The sequence below is a fragment of the Notolepis coatsorum genome, assembly GCF_963971535.1.
Source record: "Notolepis coatsorum genome assembly, chromosome: 18".
In the NCBI taxonomy this organism is placed as follows: Eukaryota; Metazoa; Chordata; class Actinopteri; order Aulopiformes; family Paralepididae; genus Notolepis; species Notolepis coatsorum.
Genome location: NC_140182.1, coordinates 101,086,147 through 101,110,146, shown reverse-complemented (window position 1 = coordinate 101,110,146; position 24,000 = coordinate 101,086,147). Strand labels below are relative to the sequence as shown.

The 24,000-nt window shown below is 41.6% G+C and overlaps 1 protein-coding gene across 1 annotated transcript in view; it reads right to left on the bottom strand.

Annotated features, from left to right (window-relative positions):
* Positions 1-24,000, bottom strand: part of insc (INSC spindle orientation adaptor protein) — a 151,492-nt gene that overhangs the window by 126,899 nt on the left and 593 nt on the right. The window lies entirely within an intron of this gene.

The window sequence follows — 24,000 nt, the reverse complement described above, 5'->3', positions numbered from 1 at the left end:
GGGCTGAGTCGTCCGCAAACAGGAACAAGTTGCAGTCACAAGCTGACGACATGTAATTTGCATAAATTAGGAATAGTAGCGGTCCTAGTATGCTTCCTTGTGGAACACCACAGCTCACTGTGAGGGGGGGGGATAGTGTACCGTTTACTTCCACCATCTGTTCCCTCCCCTCCAGGTAGGATTGTATCCAGCTCACTGATAAACTATCAAAACCAATTGCTTTTAGCTTGTCAATCAGAATGGTGTGATTGACAGTGTCGAAGGCCTTTTGTAGGTCCAGCATGACCATGCCGCAGTATTTGCCCGCGTCCACCTCTTGTTTGATGTGGTCGTTCAAGTAGAGAAGGCATGTGTCAGTGGAGTGGGATGTTCTGAAGCCAGAGGTACTTTTCGATCTGTTCGTATACTATTTTTTCCATGACTTTCGAGATGGATGTAAGGATAGAAACAGGGCGGTAGTTACCCGGGTCTAATTTGCTGCCCTTTTTGTGCAGGGGTGTTACTCTCGCAATTTTGAAGTCCTTGGGGACGTGTCCCTGTTTTATGGAGAGGTTTATTATGTGTGTGATGACTGGGGTGATGGCTGCTGCTGAGTCTCTGAGGAATTTGGAGGGGATGTTGTCATGGCCAGTGGCCTTGTTTGGTTGGAGGGCGCTCAGTTTTTTGAGTACCTCATCTGTAGTTACTATTTCCAGTTTGAAGTCGTCTTTGTGGACGCCTAGGTTCTTGTAGTATGCTACTATGTGTTCTACCCCATACTGCCCTGAGTGGGAGGGTAGTTTGTTTACCAGTGTTGTGGCTATGTTTGTGAAGAAAGTGTTTAAGTAATTGGCTACATCCAGCTTGTCTGTGATGAGCGTGTTGTCCGTCTTTATGTTTATGTTTGAGAACCTGGTTTTGAGTTTTTTACTGCAGCCTAGTTGATTGTTGAGTAATTTCCAAAGTTCACGTGGTTTATTTTTGTTTTCCTCGGTTTTGTCATTGATGAAATTTTTTTTAGCAGTTTTGATCATGGAGTTTACGTCATTTCTTAGTCTGTTTCTTTCTAGTTTGAGTTCAGTCACGTGGTCTTGGAGTTCACTGCTCGTGCTTTTGGTAAGCTTTGACTGACTTTTACGAAACTCAGAGCTTTTTTTGTCTCTGGCTTTCATAGCGGTCAGTATTTCAGTGTGCATCCATGGCTCAGCGCGATTTTTTACCCTGGTGGTTCTTAGGGGGGCCATGTTGTTTAGTATTGATGAAAATTTGGTTTTGAAGCCAAGCCAAGTTTCTTCAACCAGTGTACCATTGAGTTCATCTGACCAGTCCAGACCCTCCAGTTCAAGGTTAAAGGCCTCGCTAGAGTAGGTTTTGAGGTCTCTAGATGTGACTGTTTTGTGACAGCCAGCCTTTAGTTTTAGCTTTTTGCGGGTATTGAGCTGTACTGTATTGTAACCATTCTGCAATATGTTAATACAATGTTCAATCAATCAACCAATCAATCCTACAATGATTTCACATCGATCGCAACGTATGCCGTTGCTGACGATCAGAGCATCACAAAACGACCCCCCCCCCTTTGATGCCTTCATGATGAAACATAATACCTATTATATACCTTTGATTTGGAAATAGTATCGTGTCCAGGCGAGCAACGCAAACGACTTTCGCAAAATGCACATAGCGCTCCATAACTCAGCTTCCAGGAATTCGCCCGGATCACTCTGAAACTATACAATATTCACCACGGGATAACACGCAAACGTATACATAAAAAATAACCCTAACCCTAACCCTTTTTTACATGTTGGACGAGAGATAGTGACTGTCAAATGAGCCATAGTATTGTCTCCATAGCTATACAAGATACAAGATACAAGATACAAGAGTTTTATTTGTCACGGCATACAAGTATACAATGAAATGCGGGGGGTCTTGCCCGCAACAATGTGCATAATTACAATAGTAATATATAATAAGAATCCAATAGAACGACATTGTGCAATAACAAGTAACAAAGTAGGGCATATCGGTATCTGTACATGAGTTATTTACAGAGCATGGTAGGACATGCTAGGTCCTGTGGTAGTGCAATACACCGTTAGCTACGGATGAGGCACTGGGTCTATATGTACACTGCTATACTATACTATTCTTAAAGTGACCTTTCCTTCTGTAAAGTGACCATAAGTGTGAGCGTGTGCAGCATGAGTGTGTGCTCATGTTAAAGTGGCTGCTAGTGTGTGAGCGTGTACAAATATAGAATATATCTCTGCAAACATTGTGACGCACCGTGAAAATGCCTATCTTTTAAAGCGTGGCCCATTGACAACAGGCAGGGATGGGGATACACGCTGGTGCTGAAAGATTTAAAGAAGAATAAGTGTTTATCAAAGTGTCAATTTGGAAATCCTGTTAAAGAAAAACGTTTTTGGATTGAAAATGGAAGGAGAGGAATAGCTCTTAGGGAACACCAGATTCAAGGGAGGGGACCAGAAACTGACCTTGTCCTGACCGACTCCAGCTCGGCCACACAGACTGAGACGAAGGGATGGAAAAATAACATCAGACAAAGAAAGAAAGTGAGGTCACCCTAGAGGGAAACCACAAATGGAGAACAATGGCCGCTTGCCATGTTCAACTCCAGCCAAAAGCTGGACCATAACCCTGGATATCTCAGAATGTAAGGGAACAAATTGAGGTTGGTCCAAAATACTTCTATCATCAAGTCCCACATAATGAAACATATTATGTCATTTGATGGACGCTTTTATCCAAAATGCCTTACAGTACTGTCTATTTTCAGTACTAGCAGCCCCAGCGGGAATGGAACACCTAACCTTGGCACTGTTATGCCTTGTACATAATTTCGCAATAATGTTTTAAAAGCCTATTTGGTTCCTTTAAAATGATTAAATCCACTCTTCGAATTATAGTGACATTTCTTATATTTTCTTTTTTCTTTAACCACTTTGGATCTGGCTTTGGAAACATTTTGAAAACTGTTGAAGGGTTCTAGCTGCAGATGTGTACAGGGACCAGTGCGAGCGTTAACTGTCTAGAGGCCTTTCACAGAACGTTTGTAGTTCTCTTTTCTTCCAACATGGCTGCCTGTAACCATTGGTAAGCCCTTTTGAAAGAAAATGCTTAATTTCTGTGCAATGGTAGGGATTGCGCAGCTTTTTCTGATAGCCCCAAAACAAATAGCCCCAAAACAAACTTTGCTATTCACAAAGCAAAGGGTGAAATACCGTGCTTAACTGCCTTGCCATCATCATTGCGTCTCTGTGCGTCTGTGCTATTTGAGGGTATTTACATGAGGTAATAGGTGCGGAAAATGTGCCCCTTTCTATGCAAATGAGCCTCATTGCAAAAACACTCCAATACACAAAGATTGGCGCTAATTGCCACGCGCAGTTAAAGTGACGCTATTTACGTCTTCAGAGAATTGTTGGTAACTAAGCGCATTAGTGGCCAGCGTCTCCGGTGATCCGTTGGGTTAGGTTAGGTAATAAAGAGAATAGACTCTTACTACTCATATGCTCCAGAATAAATGTTTAATTTATAATGTTTCGTCAGGTCCATGAAGAATAGATGCTGGAAACATGGTCAATGAAAAGTGTATTCTGGAGTATATGAGAATGCAGGTTCTATTATCTTAACTAAACATTAAATACAACTTAATTGCTCACTCTAAAAATATTCCTAAATCTGAAATAATTTTCACTGGCACACAGTGCCTAACTTCGGGTGAAAGATTCTGCACCATGGACAGGTCTGTCATTTGGGATGACATGACAAATGATTTGGTACCATCTGGGTGGGCAAATTCTAGATGTGATTTTTAAAATTTTTATTCCTATACATCCCTAGATTGTGTTTTGATATGATAGAGAGTTTGGTTTTGTAGCTTAGTGGTTTTCGCAAAATAAGTCTCCTGCCATATTTTGCTCCCCTTCATAGATTCGCTCGTAGGTTGGGTTGGGGGTACGAGAGACATGACCATGATCACGTTTCTATGGACCTGAGTCTCCTGAACACGTAGAGATATACCCTGAGTCGATCGGACCTTCCTACACTGAGCTACTGTATATGGTCACTTGTTTTGTGCACCTACCGCATAATACCTCTGCAACAATGAGGCATTAACCTGTAGGGGGTAGGTGTGCGTATCTCTATGTGTTCAGGAGACTCAGGTGCATAAAACGTGATCATGGTCATGTCTCTAGTGAGTCATATCTCTATTATAGGAATACAAAAAATCACATCTAGAATTTGCCTACCCAATTGGTACCAAAAAAAAGTGGACTAGAAGATTGATTGATTGATTTTTATTGTGGAGTAAAAGACAGCATGAGAAAGTGCAAGCACTTATTTCCATCATGGTCCCTGATTTTGGACATGGACAGACATCATAAAACATAGAGCATCATAATAAAACATAGATAATCTTAATAAAAACATAGAGCATCATAATAGAACATATAGCAACCCCATAAAACATTAACCTGTATTTCACTTCTATATGCCATCAAGAGACTATAGACAGATACGCCCTACCCTCTCCTTCCTAGACGTGGCTACTCTACAATTCACTGGCTTGCCATTTCTTTGTGGCACATCTAAAGCTTCCTCCCTCTTCAATGCTTTTCAGGGCCACTGGAGGCTTGTTCCACTCCAATGCCGCAGAATATAAAAAAGTATTCAATTCATGCCCATTAACTCTTACCTTGCGAGGGCCCACATGCTCTTGAGGACGATTTTCACACTGGCACTTTGGCGATATATATGCAATATATATATATATCGAATTAAAGCCCTATTTGTTGCCTGTCGATAGCTTTCAGGTGACAGATTCCGTTCAGCGGTTCTTGAGTTACATGCCGATATGTGAGGCGTGCGCCGAAGTACACGGTGTTGTACAAATACAACACCGACTCCCGGGGCTCTAGCTCCGTCAATCATTTATTGGACAGGGTTGTAGCCAATGAGTGTGGCTTTCCAATTATACTCCACGTGGGGATGTACAAATCAGGGATCTAGGTGAAAGGTCACGAGCGAAAACAGGAAAAGAAAAACTGCAGAATGAATTGAAGTCTATATGAGGAAATAGAAACCAGGAACGCTACACAGTTTACCAAAGTCGCTCCTAATCACTCATTTCTGAACGGATATTTATTTTTTATCCACTTTTTCTCCTTATTTTTCTATTTTTCTCCCATCCCAATTTTGCCTCGCCAATTCACCCTTCAATTCTACCCTCCCCTGTCTCGAACGTTGCTAGACTATGCCTCCCACTGGTCGGCTGCAGTGAGGACCAAGCCTTGTATCACGTGTCCCCTCCGGTACACGAGGAGGCAGCTGTCGCATCTTTTTACAGCGCAATCTCTCAGTGAGGAGTAACGCATGGGAGGCTCACGCTGCCCCCGTTACTTCCTAATTCTGCTGTACAGGCGCACCAACCGACCTGTGGGAGTCGCTGTCCACAACGTCCAATCCCCACCCACCAGCTTTCCCACCCCTAACACTGCCAATTGTGTTAGTATGAACGACCAGCCAAGCTGGTAGCAACGCCGAGAGCTGGGCTCGAACCCAGCATCTCCTGCGTTAGTGGCGAGCGCCTTGCCCACTGTGCCACTTAGCCGCCCCCATTTCTGAACGGATCTTTATGAAATGTGGACATGTACTACACAAGACTTCAGGCTATGGACGCTGGGTGTCGTTTCAGCCATGAGAATTTCTTTTTACCTTTTCTCTTTTTTTTCCTGTTTTATTTTTTAGAATTTTTTTATATTTCGTACCCTTATTTTGAACTATCTTGTGTGTAAGACCTCATTTGATGTGAATTACCCTTTTATTGACCGGAAGCCAGTTTAGTTGCCTAAAGAAAGTTGGCCCGAGGTGAGTGCGTGGAGGTAGCTTAAAGGGGACATGCATAGCACTATTTGGGCAACTTTACACAATTCCTGTGAGTCTATTGAACACATCTGTAAGTTTTTTTTTTTTTTAAATGGATTGTTTTATATTTCTAATGAAGTACTCAAAAGCCTCATTTTCCAGCCTCAGGATTTCAGGCTGTTATTGGATGGGCTCCGCCCATAAGCGCTTTGAAAGACAGTCACCCACACAGTCTGCGAGTGGCAGACAGAGAGAGAGAGAGAGAGAGAGAGAGAGAGAGAGAGAGAGAGAGAGAGAGAGAGAGAGAGAGAGAGAGAGAGAGAGAGAGAGAGAGAGAGGGGGGGGGGGGGGAGGGAGGGAGGGAGGGAGAGAGAGAGGGACACGGAGCATAAAGAAATCTCTCCACTGCTTCCCCAGCGAGGTCCAAGTTGTGTGTGTAAATGCGTGTGTGTTTGTGTTTCCCACTACCTGCACCGCGGTCCCTCTCTCTCTCTCTCTACCAGGGAGAAGCCCCGCGTGTCAAATGCGTGTGTGTTTGTGTTTCACACACTCCTGCACCGCAGTCCCTCTCTCCCGCTCTCTCTCTACCAGGGAGAAGCCCTTAACGTCAAATGTGTGTGTGTTTGTGTCTCACACACTCCTGCACTGCAGTCCCTCTCTCTCTCTCTGTCTCCCTCTCTATCTCTCTCTCTCCCTCTCTCTTGCTCGCTCGTTCTCTCTCTGCCTCGCTCTGTTTGAGGAAGTGAAGATATTTCCACTCGCTCTGCTGTCGCTGTCAACCATAGAGGGGGCGTTAGTTATGCAAATCAGTACCCTATTCACGTCAGCAAAACTGTCCAATCAGAACAGCTTAGTTGAGTGAGGGAGGATCTCGTGAACTTGAGACTAGACTGATGAGTCAATATGATAATTAACGACACAGACCACATTGATATAATCCCCAATTGCTAGGAAAACATGCTAAACACTGGAAAAGGCCATTTATAATGCATGTCCCCTTTAAGGACTACCCTCATTAATTTATTTTGAGCTGAAGTTTGTTTTCCATGACCTGTGGAGTGCCACTAAACCAGGAGGTGGCAGCATAGTCAAAATTACTTTGAACTAATGCACCCCCTAGCATTTTGAGTGTTGCCTTGTCAAGTAGTTCCCCTTTTCTAGCTAGGAATTTAGTTTTCTGGCAGATTTTAGTGTGGGCTTTTTTAGCTATGGCCTCCCCTGTAAGATGTGTGTCAAGTATGCATCCCAGATATACTACACAGCATCCTTGGTTGGTATTTGCTTCTCACCTACTCTTACCTTCATCCCAATTTCTTTAACAAGCCGTTTCTTCTATCCGAACAGGATGGCCTCTGGTTTCCCTAGATGAAGAAACAATTTATTTTCTGACAGCCATGTCCGCATATTTAATAGCTCCTCACTAAGGGTCCTCTCCACTACTGCCAAGTCCATATGGGAGACCAGAAGAGCTACAGTATTGATTGTCAAGACTTACAATTCAGGATCAGAGAATTGAATGTTCTGTTTTCTGTTTGCCATTGTCCTAGGACATGCATACTGTTGCATGAGCAGTATTTATACTATTTTACCATATCAGGAGCAAATTGCACTCAGATGCTCGCGAGCCAACTGGAGCAATTGCACTCCGTGAGACAGATATCAGGAGCAAATTGCACACCGTATGGGCGTGTTTGCGCTAGTATATCATTCACGCAATTTCTTTCCTTAAGTCCTTAAGATGGAGCAAATAGCGGGCGCAAATCACATACAGTTAATAGTGCTATTAGTGGGCGCAATCCATTATTTGTGAAGATCTCTAATCTCTTTGTGGAGATCTCTAATCTCTTTGTCGAGATCTCTAATCATGATAATACTGTTTCACTGTGACTTGTTTACAAGATCCAGTAATATTTCGCATATATCAACACATAGCAACCGTTGTTGGGTTTATTTCTCTATTGTATTAAATAATTCCACTATGGTTTAGGAAATACGTGTGAAGTTTTCAACCAAGTAACGAGTACAGAAAGATTTATATCTCTTAGCTCATGCCTGGCTCCTTGACAAGGTTGCTATGGCTTCGTTGTCATTGGCAACAGTGGTGAACATTCCGTTGAGGAGCCTTCAATGGTTTCATTGCAGATCTGTACAATCACACCACCTGATTGATTGATTGATTGATTGATTGATTGATTGATTGATTGAAAACTTTAATTAACAGATTGGGTACAGTACAGTACAACTCAATACACACAATTGTTAAGGGGATGCAGACCAGAGAAAGACTTTCGTCTTGTTTACATCAGGGTCCCCCATTTTCAATTCATAATGACATTTATGACATACACAACATACAGGTATACAGATATAAAAATCGAATCGAATCGTGTTTCTCAACTGGTGGGTCGTGACCCAAAAGTGGGTTGTGGGGCAATTTTTTTTTGCACTACCTATCCTCGTTGAAAGTGGCTTCTCACCTCTGGTCCAGCTGAAGACAAAGCGGAGGAACAGATTGGACATTGAGCATGACCTCAGAGTTGCTTTGTCTACCATCACCCCATACTTTGAGACTTTGAGAAAACAACATCCCCAGTTATCCCATTAGTTCCCTGGGATGTTAAGCTAAGAAGTCTGCTAAGAAGGATATATTATATATTATTATTATTATTTTATTTCATTGTGTTTTTAGCCCTTAGTTGCACTTTTGTTGCAACCCCAGTTATCCCATTAGTTCCCCCAAACTTACTGTAGGTCTGTTATGTTAAGCTAAGAAGTCTGCTAAGAAGCATAATTATTTATTATTATTTAATTTCATTGGGTTTTTAGCCCTAGTTGCACTTTTGTTGCAACCCCAGTTATCCCATTAGTCCCCCCAAACTTAGGTCTGTTATGTTAAGCTAAGAAATCTGCTAAGAAAACCTTTTTGTGTTTATTTCATGTTTTGAAAGATTGCGTATTACTATACTTTTTTCTTTTACATAAATCATAGTGGTTACAAATTTTGGGTCGCGACTTAATGACTAAGAAAATGTTGGGTCCCGAGGCTAGACCAGTTGAGAACCACTGAAATCTAATCATGACATTTCTGACATACATGACATACAGTACTGTTACATATTTGTGACATACAAGATATGCAAATATACAGTACTGTTAAACAGAGATCCTAACAGTATAAATATATACATACGAAGGGGAGGGAAATGTACATTAGGAGGGGGTGGGTGGGTGGGAGGGAGTTCGGACATTTACGGGGGCCAGTTTCGAATTACAGCCTCCCATAGGTGCTCTTCTAGAGCGGTGTTGAAGGTGGGTAACCACTAACCACTTAACTAAAACATTTCCTAAATTAAAGCACTGAAATGTAGTGAAGTGATTGAAATATCTGCTTTCATTTACATTTTAGGCATCTGGCCAGATGAAACCTAGCGCTCACTCTGGCCCATTTACAGAAATGTTCATTAAAGGAACACATTATGGAACATGCGCTTACCATCTTCTCCAGAGTCAGACAAGAAGATAGATACCAATTTCCTCTCTGTGCGTTCAGTAGAAAGCTATCCGACTGCAAGCTAGCCTAGCTTAGCACAAATGAATAAAAACAGATATGGACCACTAGCGTAGCTTAAAACTCCAGGAAAGGTGCTTTTGGCCAACAGCAAGGCTAGCTGGTCCATATCCACTTCTAAGATAAGATAAGATAAGATAATATAAGATAAGATATTCCTTTATTGAGCCCCTTAATATAAAATAAATATACGTAGGCAATAAACATAAGCAATAACATTAGATAAGAATGTAAAAAAAATAAAAATGTAAACAATATAATTAACTCTGAATATAAAAATATGAGGAAAAATAAACAGTGTAAACAAAGGTGCAGATGAGGGTCTGTATGCCCTATCGGTTATATTATACGTTACAATAAATATGGCAATAAAGAACTTGAATCTGAAAGTATACTATGAGTAAGAGTAAAAGTAAACACAAGGTACCCTAACTGGCCGTTAGTTCTCCAGCAGTCCATGCCCGCCGCTGTGGAGCCTGATGGCCACTGTCACAAAGGACTGTCATAGGCAGTTAGTTAGTGGCAGGCCCGGACTGGCCATCGGGAGCACCGGGAGTTTTCCCGGTGGCCTGGCCTGCACAGATAAAAAAATAAATAAAAAAATTATATAAAAAAAAGGCCATTGTTTCTAGTTGTGGCGGTGGCGCGGCGCGATCGTTTTTAGATAACCAGGTGGGTGGGGAACAACCAGGATTTCACTGTCTGCTACAGAGTTGGAGAACTATCTGACTCTCTCTCCCTCACGCGGACACACACACACACAATGGAGCCGTGCTGCCGCTTGTGATTGGTGGAGGCGGGACCAGGCGATACAACTGATTGACCGTGGAAGCGGCGAATGGAATGGCAGATGGCACACTCCCAAAAGGAGTTGTTAAATCTGACATTACAAAAAACAATATGTGGTGGTTATGATTGGGGCTGAAGTTGAATAAACAATTTATGAAAGAGAGTCAAAATAATTCCAAGATAATTAAAAGATTACACACCTTTGCCACATTGGCTACAAACATAATCACTGCAAAGTTATCAATAAAAATAAGAATCTGATCAGACACAAGGGTTAAGTTGTTGTTCCCTTTCTAATTTCCTCAAAAACATCTAGTCTGATCAATATTATTTGACAATTGATGCTTTTTGTTGGAAATTTCAGTCAGTGAGCTCATACTTTGAGCTCATTTTATAGTTAAAATGATTGAGACAACGCAATCTTCTGTCTTCGTTGTGCATGCATGCGTGTGCTCACCACACGTGATACATGTGTCACTATTCTGGCAGTGGCTACTGTTATTATAGTATTGTAATGAAAGGTCTGTTATTTAATGTTTGTGTAAAGGGCTATTTTAACTGTTGATGGGTAGTGCATCAGTAAAGTGAACATGGTATTGTGCTCTTGCCTTGTTTGAATAGGTGGAGAGAGTGGTTAACTGTATTATAATAGTAAATAGAAAAATATGTTGTGCTCTTGCTTTTTTCTTTTTGAAGGTGGAGAGAGTACCATTGCTAGTGCCACAACAGTTTTATTTGAGGTTCATAACAGTACATTGTACTAAGCAATTTACTAAGCAATTGTTGGCTCATTAGTTTGTGATTCACATGCACTAAAATTCACCAGAATGCAGGAAATTAAGTCTTTGTAACTAAAATGTTCCGGGTGGGGGACCCCCAGACCCCCCACTTAAAAAGTGGCCTGATTGGGGCTATATTTCGCGCTATATCTCCCGGTATGAATTATTTCCCCAGTCCGGCCCTGGTTAGTGGAGTGTGGGTTATGAGTCTAGGCTAGCTTGCAGCCGGATAGCTTTCTACTGAATGCACAGAGAGGCAATTGGTTTCTATCTTCTTGTTTGACTCTGGAGAAGACGGTAAGTGAATGTCCCATAATCAATTGGTTCATGAAACATTATGGTATATCAATCGGTGATAGAAAGTAGCAAAATGTAACCGGTATTTAGATGAAAATGGTTGAGATGACTATTTTAACATGCTCTGTCCCTGTCAAACAATCAATTCAATATAAAATAAAGGTGTGTACAAAATGTCCTGCTTTACCCGGTGAGTCAAACAGGCCCTGCGGTGTAACGTTGAGCTGAGAGCTATACTGTATACAGCAAATGACACACAATGCTTGAGGCCCGAGGCAGACATCTGAGAGGCAACGTCCAGCGTCATGTTTCCAACTTAAGCTGTGGTTCAGCCCCACCCTCGGCGGCCCGCGCGGCGCACCCTGCTCATATGCACTGAGTGCCATCCATCACATTGCATTTGTCTGTAAAAAGCAGCGGAGTCTCCTGGTGACTCCAGACAATGGGTGTTGTAGCGGGGTGTGATTGAAGGGAGAGGGAGATCTTTTTTTTTTATAGCGGAAGCCCTCAATTACCCCGCCCGCGGAGGGAACCTAATTAAACAGTGTGGCAGTGCAGTCAGGGCCCCACCTACAGTACATGTGTGGTTCCATCAGACCACTCCCCTCCCCAGCTGTTCACCATGCAGGCAGCCCAGACGAGGAGGACGGAGTAACCAGGCAAAGAGGCTCGAGGGAGGAAGACGGTTTACACACATGAGGAGGACACACATGCATCCCAGATGCGCTCGGATGCTTCTGCACACGTGCAGTGCACGCACACTGGTACACACACACATGTGGTATATATAGTATACACTTTAATGTACAGAAACTCTCTCTCTGTTTCTCTATCTATCTATCCATCTATCTATCTATCTATCTATCTATCTATCTATCTATCTATCTATCTATCTATCTATCTATCTATCTATCTATCTATCTATCTATCTATCTATCTATCTATCTATCTATCTATCTATCTATCTATCTATCTATCTATCTATCTATCTATCTATCTATCTATCTATCTATCTATCTATCTATCTATCTATCTATCTATCTATCTATCTATCTATCTATCTATCTATCTATCTATCTATCTATCTATCTATCTATCTATCTATCTATCTATCTATCTATCTATCTGTCTCTCTTTGTCTCTGCCGCACTCTGTGTCTGTCTCTCTCTTTCTCGCTCTGTCTGTCTCTGTCTCTCTCTCTCTCTTTCTCTGTCTCTCTCCATGTCTGTATATCTCTCTCTCTTTCTGTCTGTCTGTCTGTCTGTCTGTCTGTCTGTCTGTCTGTCTGTCTGTCTGTCTGTCTGTCTGTCTGTCTGTCTGTCTGTCTGTCTGTCTGTCTGTCTGTCTGTCTGTCTGTCTGTCTGTCTGTCTGTATGTCTGTCTCTCTCGCTCTCTCGCTCTCTCTCTCTCTTATTTCTCTCTTATTTCTCATACAATATAATAGATAGAAACCACATTTTCCACTTCTGGAAATTTGCATTTGGCTTCTCTGTGGTTGGATTACTCGTAAAAACACTCTTACTCCTCCACCGGCATCGGCACATAAACACACACACACGCGCGCGCGCGCACGCACACGCACGCACGCACGCACGCACGCACGCACGCACGCACGCACGCACGCACACACACACACACACACACACACACACACACACACACACACAGGCTGTGGTACCAATGTCCTTGTCATTACCGTCGTCAGCCTCACTGTAATCGGTGTCATCATACACAGCAAACAAATCCAGTATCCACCACGCCTACAGACACAGCAGACCAGCATTCTCCAACCAGCCACTATGGTCTTAAGCTCTGGCATGACTCAGGACAAAAAACACACAATGCTTCGTTTCTGTATAGGACCACTATAAGAATCCACTGGGGTAAATCAGCGTCTGGGAGGAAGGGGTATTGAATGTGTGATAGCCAGGGCTGTTTCGAGCTTTTTGGGGGCCCTATGCAAAATGTTGTTTGGGGGCCCCTATTTTGTGAAACAATGGTGGGGGGATTCCAAACCCTATAAGGTGGGCATGCATTTAACATTTAAATGCATCAATCTGTATAGATTATAGCTAGTTTGAATATAATGATCTGGAATACTGGGGGAATAAATAATCAACATAAACGCAAAAGCGTGCTCACACTGATGAAAAACAAACAGGTTGATGTGGCTCTTCTAAGCGAAACGCACCTTTTAGTGGAAGACAAAGCAACGCTAGCGGACAACATATATCATAACATTAGTCACTCTTCCTTTGGAACGAGAACCCGAGGAGTTGCTATAGTCGTGAAACGGAAGTTGAATATTGAATTGCAGGAAGTATGGTCTGACACAGATGGTCGGATAACCATAGCTAAAATTGTATACAGGAACAGGAAAATAGCGTTGGTAGCGGCATATGCCCCAAATCTGTACGAGGCTAACTTCTACGCTACACTTACTAGAACAATGTTAAACTTTCCTGAATACTCATTTATAATTGGCGCGGATTTTAATGCCATTTGGGATCGCGGGATGGATAAATCTTATCCCACCTTTTCCAATTACCAGAAAAATTCATCTAATGCGTTAAAGGATTGGTCTAAGAATACAGGTGTAAATGATATGGCGATCACTCAACCCAACGACCCGAAAGTACTCTTGTCGATCTGCAAGACATAACACATTTTCCAGAATAGATTATGTTTTTTGCATCCCCTTGACTATTTGATAACTATGACGTGGAAATGGTACCCAATGCAGATCACTGTTATTTACTCCTAAAAGGATCATTTGGTATACTGTCATCCCGAGCCCCAAGATGACGATTTAACTCGATATTGCTGAAAAACAAGGAATTCATTACACAATTCAAAGAAGCTCTTGTTGTATTCCTACTGGAGAATGCGAAATCGGTATAGGACCCCAGAATATTATGGATGTCGGTAAAGGGATTTATCAAGGATTTTACCGGGAACTTTTCCTCCAAAATACGCAAGAATCGTTGTTCAAAACTGGCAGAGCTGGAAACGCTTTACTCTACGTTATTTTCCTCTTTACAATACAACTACTCGGTTCGATTGGAATCTCAAATTAATGTGTTAAAAAAAGAGATTAATGCCATTTTTAACACTTTCAGTGCCACGAGGTGGCGCCAGAGTTAGCTCTTGAATGCCACCATCGGCGCAAATGTTACGCTTAATATCGCCTAATCTATGTTTTAAATTATGGCTATGTGTCCAATCTGCCCGTCGCTTATCAAATAATCCTTTTCCAGTCAGTGCTGTCAAGGCAGATTGGTCTTTTATCGCTTCATTTCCGTTTGAGAGCATTTTGAAAAGCACCCGTTTTGAGGTAAAAAATGAATTCTATGATAATTGTCTTTTACTGGAATATTCCAGAACGTTGATATTTGTCGGCCTATTTATGAATCGTTTTCAAATAAACGCTAGATGATCAATATTATACGTACACGCACGCCCATTCGAGCCGCGCACGGATAATCGCCGTGTTCATTTCCTCTTGGATTTTTACAGTGAAACCGAAAGAGCCCATTTCACAAAACAGCCTATATCTTCATCAAAATTAGTCTGATTATCCTAACACTGATAAGATAGATTCCTTACCTGACATCAGATGGTATCCAACTGGTATATTCCAATTCCTGATCACCATTCGAAAAAATCGATAAGTGTATAGATCCAACGTGATACAGTAGTACACATGATTCCGCGGGGCTGAGAGGCTCCAGAATGAACTGTGGTAACCCCGGCTGCATCAGTGGACTGGAAAATGTGGAGTACAGGATTTTTTTCCCCATCCATTTTCATTGAGTCCATTCCAAAATCCCTTATGTCATCTGGGAGACGATAGGGGGCGCTTTTTTCCACATCTGATCGCCGGCGGTGCTCGGGTAGACTAGGGTAGGCTCGCGTGATGCAATATGATTTCAGATCGCAAAAAAAAAATATTCAAATACGTAGCACAAGACAACAGCATTACTTTCATGGATCTAAACCAAGTCACCTACTAGCTATGCAGTTACGAGCCAATGCAAAATTTGCAGATATAACTACTATTAAAGCACAGCAATGACTTGTTACAAACCCTAAAAAAATCAACGAGACATTCAAAGAGTTCTACTCCAACTTGTACAAATCAGAAATGGCCTTCGATCAAAACAAAATGGACATATATCTTAATCAAATTAACCTTCCTAAACTATCAGAGGATGACGCAAAACAGTTAGAAACACCCATCACACTAGATGAACTTAGGGAGGCCATATCTGAAATGCAAAGTGGTAGGGCTCCTGGAAGGGACGGTATCCCACCAGAAATGTACCTCTCATGCTGGGATGTAATTGGACCCCTATTACTTAATATGATTCTATATTCAATCAAGGAGGGGAACTTCCATAAGATCAACAATATTGCACTCATAACAGTCCTCCTTAAAAAAGACAAAGACCCCACCGATTGCGGTAGTTATAGACCCTTAAGCCTCCTCGGAACCGATATTAAGCTGTATTCCAAGGTATTAGCCATCAGACTTCGAAAGCATATGACGTCTTTAGTTCATCCTGATCAGACTGGCTTCATAAGAGGCCGCTTGATCACGGATAATATAAGACGGTTACTACATGTGCTAGATGCCAGCAAGGATGACACCACACCTATAGCGATGCTGTCCCTGGATGCGATGAAAGCCTTTGATAGGTTGGAATGGTCTAATTTATGGGCAGTATTAGAAAGGATGGGGTTAGGAAAAGGATTCATTGATATGAGTATTATACAAAGACCCATCGGCCATGATTACAACAGGTATAATCACCTCCGAAATCTTTCCGGTATCGCGCTCCTCTAGACAGGGTTGCCCTCTTAGTCCCGGACTATTCGCTTTATCATTAGAGCCTTTAGCACAATATATAAGACAATCCCAATCTATAGAACCAATCGCAATTAAGGGCACATAACATCATATTCGTTTATATGCGGATGACGTAATATTGTTCATGCAAAACCCTAACACCTCAATGCCTCATCTTCTCAAGTTGATTGATGACTTTGGCAATCTATCGGGATTTAGGATAAATTGGCCAAAGTCGGCTTTCCTTCCACTTAATGCCCCTGCAAAGAATATACTCCGTCCAGAAAAAATACCAATGGTTAAACACTTCAGATGTTTAGGAGTTGAAGTATTCCCTACAATAAGCCAAACGGTGAAGTACAATTACATAGAATTCCAAGATAAGATCAAATACGACTTTGACAGGTGGTCCAAACTTAAAAATTCAGTACAGGCACGGGTATCAATAGTTAAAATGGATATTTTACCTAGAATCAACTTCATTAGCTCAATGTTACCGTTACCCCCTCCTGATGGTTACTGGAAAAAATTACACTCCACCGCATACAAATTTATTTGGAATAACAAACCTCCATGTATAAAAAGATCCACCGCACAGAGAAATAAAGCCGACGGAGGTATGGCATTTCCAGATTTTTACCACTATTTTAAAGCGTACTCTTTAAGACCACTGACAACCTGGTTTGATTCCCAAGCATCTGTATCCTGTAGAAACTTAGAAGTAAATATAGTAGCACCACATAGACTGCAGGACATAGTATACACCATATTATTATCAATTAAGCAATGCAAATTGAAATTTGGCCCCCTTATTACTCATGTGATCCGAATATGGCGTGAAACACACAAAAAATATTCTAACCAACATAAATGGCATAGTCATACTCCCCTATTCAATAACAATGCAATCCTGATTGGAAAACGACCTATAAGATACCCTAAATGGGAAAAGCAGGGCATACACACATTAGGAGATGTTTTCAACAAACAGGGTTTTTGTAGCTATAAAGACATACATACAAAATTTAATCTCACCAGTTCCACATATTATTTTTACGCACAGTTATTGGTTTGTTTGAAGGCTCATGGAGTCCCATTAAGGATACCAATTGAGCACCACAGATATCACAAATTCTTCTATGAAAGAGAGACATCGAGAGGTTTCGTATCTGATTTTTATCATCACTTACTAACGTCCTTGTATGGAATCCTCCCCCTAGACTCAGTCTGGAGGAGGGATATACCAGACTTGGAAATAAATTTTGATTGGCAAGAAGTCTGGGCAAACGTTCGAATTGCGTCATGTAACCCGTCCCGGACCATCAACAAATTAATCTTAATTATATTCATAGGACATACCTGACTCCTATAAGATTGAACAGAATGGGACTTAAACAAGACTCCAGATGTTCCTTATGTACAAATGGGGATGAGGGTACATTTATGCACATGTATTGGGATTGCCCACCAGTTAAGATATTCTGGAAAGAAGTGGCCCAGCAATTATCAAAATTCTTATTTCTGAACATACACCCCTCTGTATTGCTGTTGAATGATGTTTTTCAGTATGCAGCCCCTATACAGCTAAAGAGTTAAAAAAGAAGTTTTATCTGGTCTCACAGCGGCTAAAAAAGCTGATAGCATCACGATGGTTTCAACCGGAAAAAATGTGTCGGAAGGTATGGGTTCTTACATATCTCGATGTGATCTATCTAGAAATATCTACAGCAAGAATTTTGGGTGTCAGTGAAGCCAAAATTGCAATCTGGTTAGAAGTGGTGGAGAGAATAAAAGCTAGCATATGAATTGTAGTGCCTGGTTAGGAACGAATGATAATGGATGGACTATCCAAGTGGGGGTCCGGGGGGGTTGAGCGAGCGAGAGCATATGTATGTAGGGTATTAGATAGCAAGTATTAGGTGTATATCTCGTATACTACATTTATTTAAATGGTGATTTCATTGGATGTTTACTGTTAATGCTTGTATGTCTAATTTTATGTTATGTTTAAAAAATAATAAAAAAAGAAAATACAAAAAAAAATTAAATGCATCAATCTGGTGCACTTTAACTCATTGACGGCCAGCGTAATATCTCGTGTTTCGCCGCCAACGCTTGAGCGCCAAAAACGTAATATCTCGTTTTCCTTTGATATTTTCCCTTTGATCCCCATTCTAAACACTCTCTCTAGGTCTCTCTGGCTCATCTGCCTACGTTGGAATTGCAATGACGATAGAATCTCACCAGGTGGCAGTATCGCCTACCTTTTGAACTGGGGATATCAGTTGTCTTCCAGCCTGGCCCAGTACTGAGTTTACCTCTGGCTCTTTCCGCCTAGGAGTAGATCACAACATAGCAATCGGTGGAAGATTTGGTGCATCAGAGCTATTCTTTCCCGTATGGTAGACATGCCCAATATACACGAGTAATTGCGATCGCCATGGGATCGACTGGGATTTATTAATTTTGGAGTACTTTCTGACTGAGGTATGGTCTCCTGCTGGTATATTTTTTACGTAAAACATGCTTCTGTAACGATCACAGTGTCGTGTTTTACCGGCCGTAAAACATGCTCAACAAACACGATCGCGGTTTCGAGTTAAAACGACCCCCCCCCCCCTTGATGATTTTGTGAAGACACATAATTATGTACATGGTATATACCTTTGATTTGGAAGTATTTGGGGTTTCAGGCAATCAACTAGAACGATTTGGGCATATTGCATATAACGTGTCATATCTCAAGTCGCTATCTATGAAAAAAGACTGGATTATTTTGAAAAGGGGCTATGTTTAGCGTGTAATAGCGCAAAAACTATAGAAATTAACTGATTAGTCAGTGATGGACTGTGAACAATGCCTGTCAAATGATCCATACTATTGTCTCCATACTGTAGCTATAATACAGAACACATGATGGGTCTGCAAACATCGCTAAAATGGACAATAACGCTGGCGCCTTTGAGTACAGATGGGGAAAGGGCATGGCGCCCAAAGAGTTAAGAGGAAAAGAGGCTAGATCCGTGAAAAAAGTGTATATATTTTTTTCTCACAAATTCAAATCAAACATCTCAAGTTGACCCCAGCTATGACAGAAAATGATAATAAATAGGAAACACTGGGGCTCCCACAATAAACTCCTGAAAACTTACAGGATTTAGCGAATCTGCATTATAACCTCTCCCAAATGCACATAAATGAGACAGATACTGCATTTTCCTTAAATTTCTGAGTTACAATATTGAAATTTAAATGGAACTATTTAAGATAAAGTTAAAGTTAAATAAAGTTTGAAAACTCAACTACATTTTTGTCAGTAAGCTACTTGTGTTTTTCTTTGTTTTTTAAATCTTTATAAAGAAACGCCCACTTGTGGTAATTTTTTAAGCTGATGATTTGTTACGTCCATACAGGATATATATATATACACAGTATACAGTGTATTGAGTGAATAATTTTTTTTTGCATTTTAGGGGGCCCCATGGTGGCTTCGTGGGCCCTATGCAAACGCATAGTCCGCATATGGCAAGAAACGGGCCTGGTGATAGCAGCCATGAGCAAAGTGAGGGGACGTCTGAGTTGATTTTAATCATGGGTCCTACAGTGTGGGTATCTGAGTTTAGTTTACAGTTTAGGCATTTAGTCAATCATTTTATTCAGTGACTTACATGAAGTTCATCAGATGGAAAAGCATTTTTTGTATCTCATATAGGACAAATGCAACGGGGCAAAAAATCTAGATCCGACGTTGTCGAATTACAGTTGTGGCGCCATGCGGTTTCTCCCCCATGTCACTGAGCTTAATAATCAAGCCAGCTGATGTTAACATTACCGTGGTTTTGATTTCTCATATACAATCAGCCCTGCCCTGGTCACTAACATTTACTTTGCTAACATAGGTTGTCCTTCTATAAACATGAGCCACATGTGTAAGAATACACTTCAAACATCAATTCTGTGGACCTTTCTTGACACAGAACTTGTATGTTATCCTTCTGCACACATAGACGTGTTAGCTTTATCTAGCTTTCGCTAAATGGGCAATCCTTGAAACAGAACTTGTACTTTAGTCTTCTGCGCACACACACACACACGCGCACGCACGCACACACACACACACACGCACGCACGCACGCACGCACGCACGCACGCACGCACGCACGCACGCACGCACGCACGCACGCACGCACGCACACACACACACACACACACACACACACACACACACACACACACACACACACACACAGAACTGGTATCTGGTAAAAACAGCTGTGTTTTGGTGCTAGATCAGACGCCTCGGGCAAACTAGATTCACGTGATCTGTAACGTGGCGTGGAACTCATGTTGTGGCTAGTTGCTACAGACTACAAAGTTCCCATCTGGCGCACCAGGTTCTGGTCTACAAAGCTCATTCAGAGAGTTGAGTCTAACGCCGTTTTTTCTCTCCAGATATAATCCTCTTCCCTTGTGAAGCCCTAATGTGGCTCAGTTAGCTTAAAAGCCAGCCATCTCGTGTACAGCACCACAATGGGCGAGGTGCATCCACCACGCTGTCTCCTGGCTAAACTGTCGTCTCAATAAACAGTCCACTCCTTTTTCTTGCCTATAACCTGACCCTATAATAATCTTTTTAAATATATGATTTAGAAATGTATATTTGTATGTATTTATCTATTAATTTTATGGTGTAAATCAATCTAGATAAGTGTAATGAATTAATAATTACAATAATGAATTGAATACATGTATGAAATTATGCCTGTGTTCAGATTTGAAATCCGTCTAATGAAAAAGATATAAACCGCTGTTAAATCTTTTTTAAAACAGCATACGTTTTTAGGTGAACAGATGTGAAATCGATTCTTATATGAAAGATATCTAAAGATCAGATAATTGAAGTTTTGAGGCGTCTTCCTTGATAATAACAAAAACATTATTATATAACTTAGATCATTATTGTTATAAATTGCAGAACTTAAAATGTCTTCTTCGTTTATTTGAGGTGAACAAACCAGATGTCAACTGGCTGTTGCTCCCATCTAGTGGAATGTTTAGTGAGAGGACAGTGGAATGTTTAGCGGGAGGACAGTGTGGTCGATACATTTGTCAAATAGGATACATTTCGGATTAGGCATGGGGTTAAGGTAAGGCTTAAGGTAAGGGTTAAAAAATATATATATACCAGAGATATAATATCAACAATTTGTATATAATTTTATGGACAGCAAGTTCTTGGTAGACGCAAGTTATTATGACGCTGTACATGAGATGCCTGGCTTTTAGGGAGTCCCCTATGTGGCTTTGATGACATGGTATACTGTTGCTATAGTGATCAGTTGAGTTCTTGGTGACTTTAAAGTATAATATACCTGACTTCAAGGGCTTCTAATGTTTCTGCACTAATGGCAAATGACAGTAGGGGGGAAAAGTTAAATATCACCTGAATCTACATTTTATGTGATAAAGACTCCATTAAACCCCAGAAATGTAAATATAAGCACAGAGCCCATTATCGGTTTCACTGTTTTTTTTTATCTACTTTTTCTCCCCATTTTCAATTTTTCTCCCATCCCAATTTCGTATTATTCAATTCTACCCTCCCCTGTCTCGCTCGTTGTTAGACCATGCCTCCCACTGGTCGGCTGCAATGTGGACCAAGCCTTGCATCCAGTGGCGGCTCGCCACTGGTGGCGCTAGGGCGCCGACCCACCTGTTAAATGAGAGAAGAAGAAAAAAAAAACTTTTTTGTTTTTTGTTTTATAGCCCTATAAATAATATAAACATGTTTAAAATGAATAATATTTACTCATTTTAAGTATGTTTGTATTTCCAATGCACAATATAACGTTATTATCTAAATAAAAAAAACAGCGTTTTCATGGGCAGGAAGTGACGTTTTTTTTTATTTTTTCGTATTTCTCGCCCGGGCAAGAAGCGATATCGCTCTGACTGCGCGTCACAGTTTGATCGCTGTCTCCGTCACAGCCAATCAGTGCATACGGCGTTGTGCGTTGAAATATGACTATTATGTCGGAATCCGAGCGCGATTTGAAGCGGTCTAGAAAGCAGCGTGAACTTCCGTGAGAATTTCCATAGCCGCATTTCGCGGAGACGCTCTCTGATTGGCCGACGCCAGTATTTTTTTCTATGGCAGAATTTCACAGAGACGATCTCTGATTGGCCGAATCCAATTTCTAATGTTCCAATTCTAGCTTCTAGCTTGGTTCCTGGTACTAGGACTGTTGTTTGTCTTAGAGCGTGCCGTGCTGTGACTGCAAGTTCTTTAGACTGTTAAGCTTAGGCACTCTTTCAAAGTTGGTTAAGGTTAGTTTGTCTTAGAGCATGGCGATAGAACGCCAGGTAGTTTGCAGTCTGTTCGAGCGGAAATGGACAAAGGAATGTACTTGTTGAGTGTTGTGCTAACGTCGACGAGCTCAGCTGAGCTAACACTTGGCTAACAAGCTATATGGCGTATTATACACGTTTCCTGCCCTGGACGTTTCAACTAAACAGTGAGTCTCTCTCTCTCTCTCTCTCTCTCTCTAACGTTAGTAGTACTACTAGGCTGGTGCGGGCTAACTGGCTATCGTTCTGGGAGCTAACGTTAGTAGTACTACTAGGCTGGTGCGGGCTAACTGGCTTAACGTTAACGGTTGTAAATAGTTTTTTTAGGAGCAGTACTACTGCTGGCCATTCATGAAGCGAGACATTGCTGATTGTTTATTTATCGATGGCTCATTGATTTAACTACTGCAGCTCTCTCGGATTGAAAATACGTGGATTATGGCTTGTTCAATATTGTCTATGTTTGAATGAATGAATGAATGAGAACTTTATTAACAGATTGCAGAATGGGTACAATACAGTACGGCTCAATACACACAATTGTTAAGGGGATGCAGACCAGAGAAAGACGTTTGTCTTGTTTACATCAGGGTCCCAGATTTCATATCGATAGTTTAATAGCTAGCCTTGGCTCGTTTAACAATATGCAAAATATGTGTACAGCCCTGTACTCATACTGAAGTTATTCTTGGTATATAATAGGTCTGATTGTGTAACGAATCGATTCCACGTCGCGCTGTGTGTGAGAGAGAGAAGGAGAGAGGGAGAGATCTGCCTGTGTTTGGAGACGGGCGAGTTTTGTTTCTAACTTTTCTATTTATATTGTGTTTCAAGTTGTGAATTAGAGTCTAGACTATACTTTATTTGACTGGTTGTGTGTTGTTGTAGTAACAGCTGAGCGACTCGTTCATAAGAGCCGATTCATTGCCGTGAGCGTGAGTCGAATCGCTCACGTCTTGCCATGAGTCTTGCGTGGTACAGTACTGTACTGTACATGTTTGCAAAATATTTGGTATAGCGCCCCTAGTGGCGAAGTACCCAGCGGCCGCCACTGCTTGCATCACGTGTCCCCTCCGGTACACGAGGAGGCAGCTGTTGCATCTTTTCACCTGCACAGCACGATCTCTCAGCTGCCCCCGTTGCTTCCTGATTCTGCTGTACAGGCGCACCAACCGACCTGTAGGAGTCGCTGTCCACAACGTCCGATCCCCACCCACCGGCTTTCCCACCCCCTAATACTGCCAATTGTATTAGTATGAACGACCAGCCAAGCCGGAAGCAACGGCGAGAGCTGGGCTCGAACCCAGCATCTCCTGTGTTAGTGGCGAGCGCCTTGCCCACTGCGCCACTTAGCTCACAACCTTCCAACTAAGAATGCCATTGAAACTACTTTAAAATCACCTCAGTCCTCATCTCGAGTAAGAGCACCTGTCTCCTGACCTTTCATGCAGTTTATCTTTCAGGAGAAAAAGAAACGCGTTATCTATGTATTT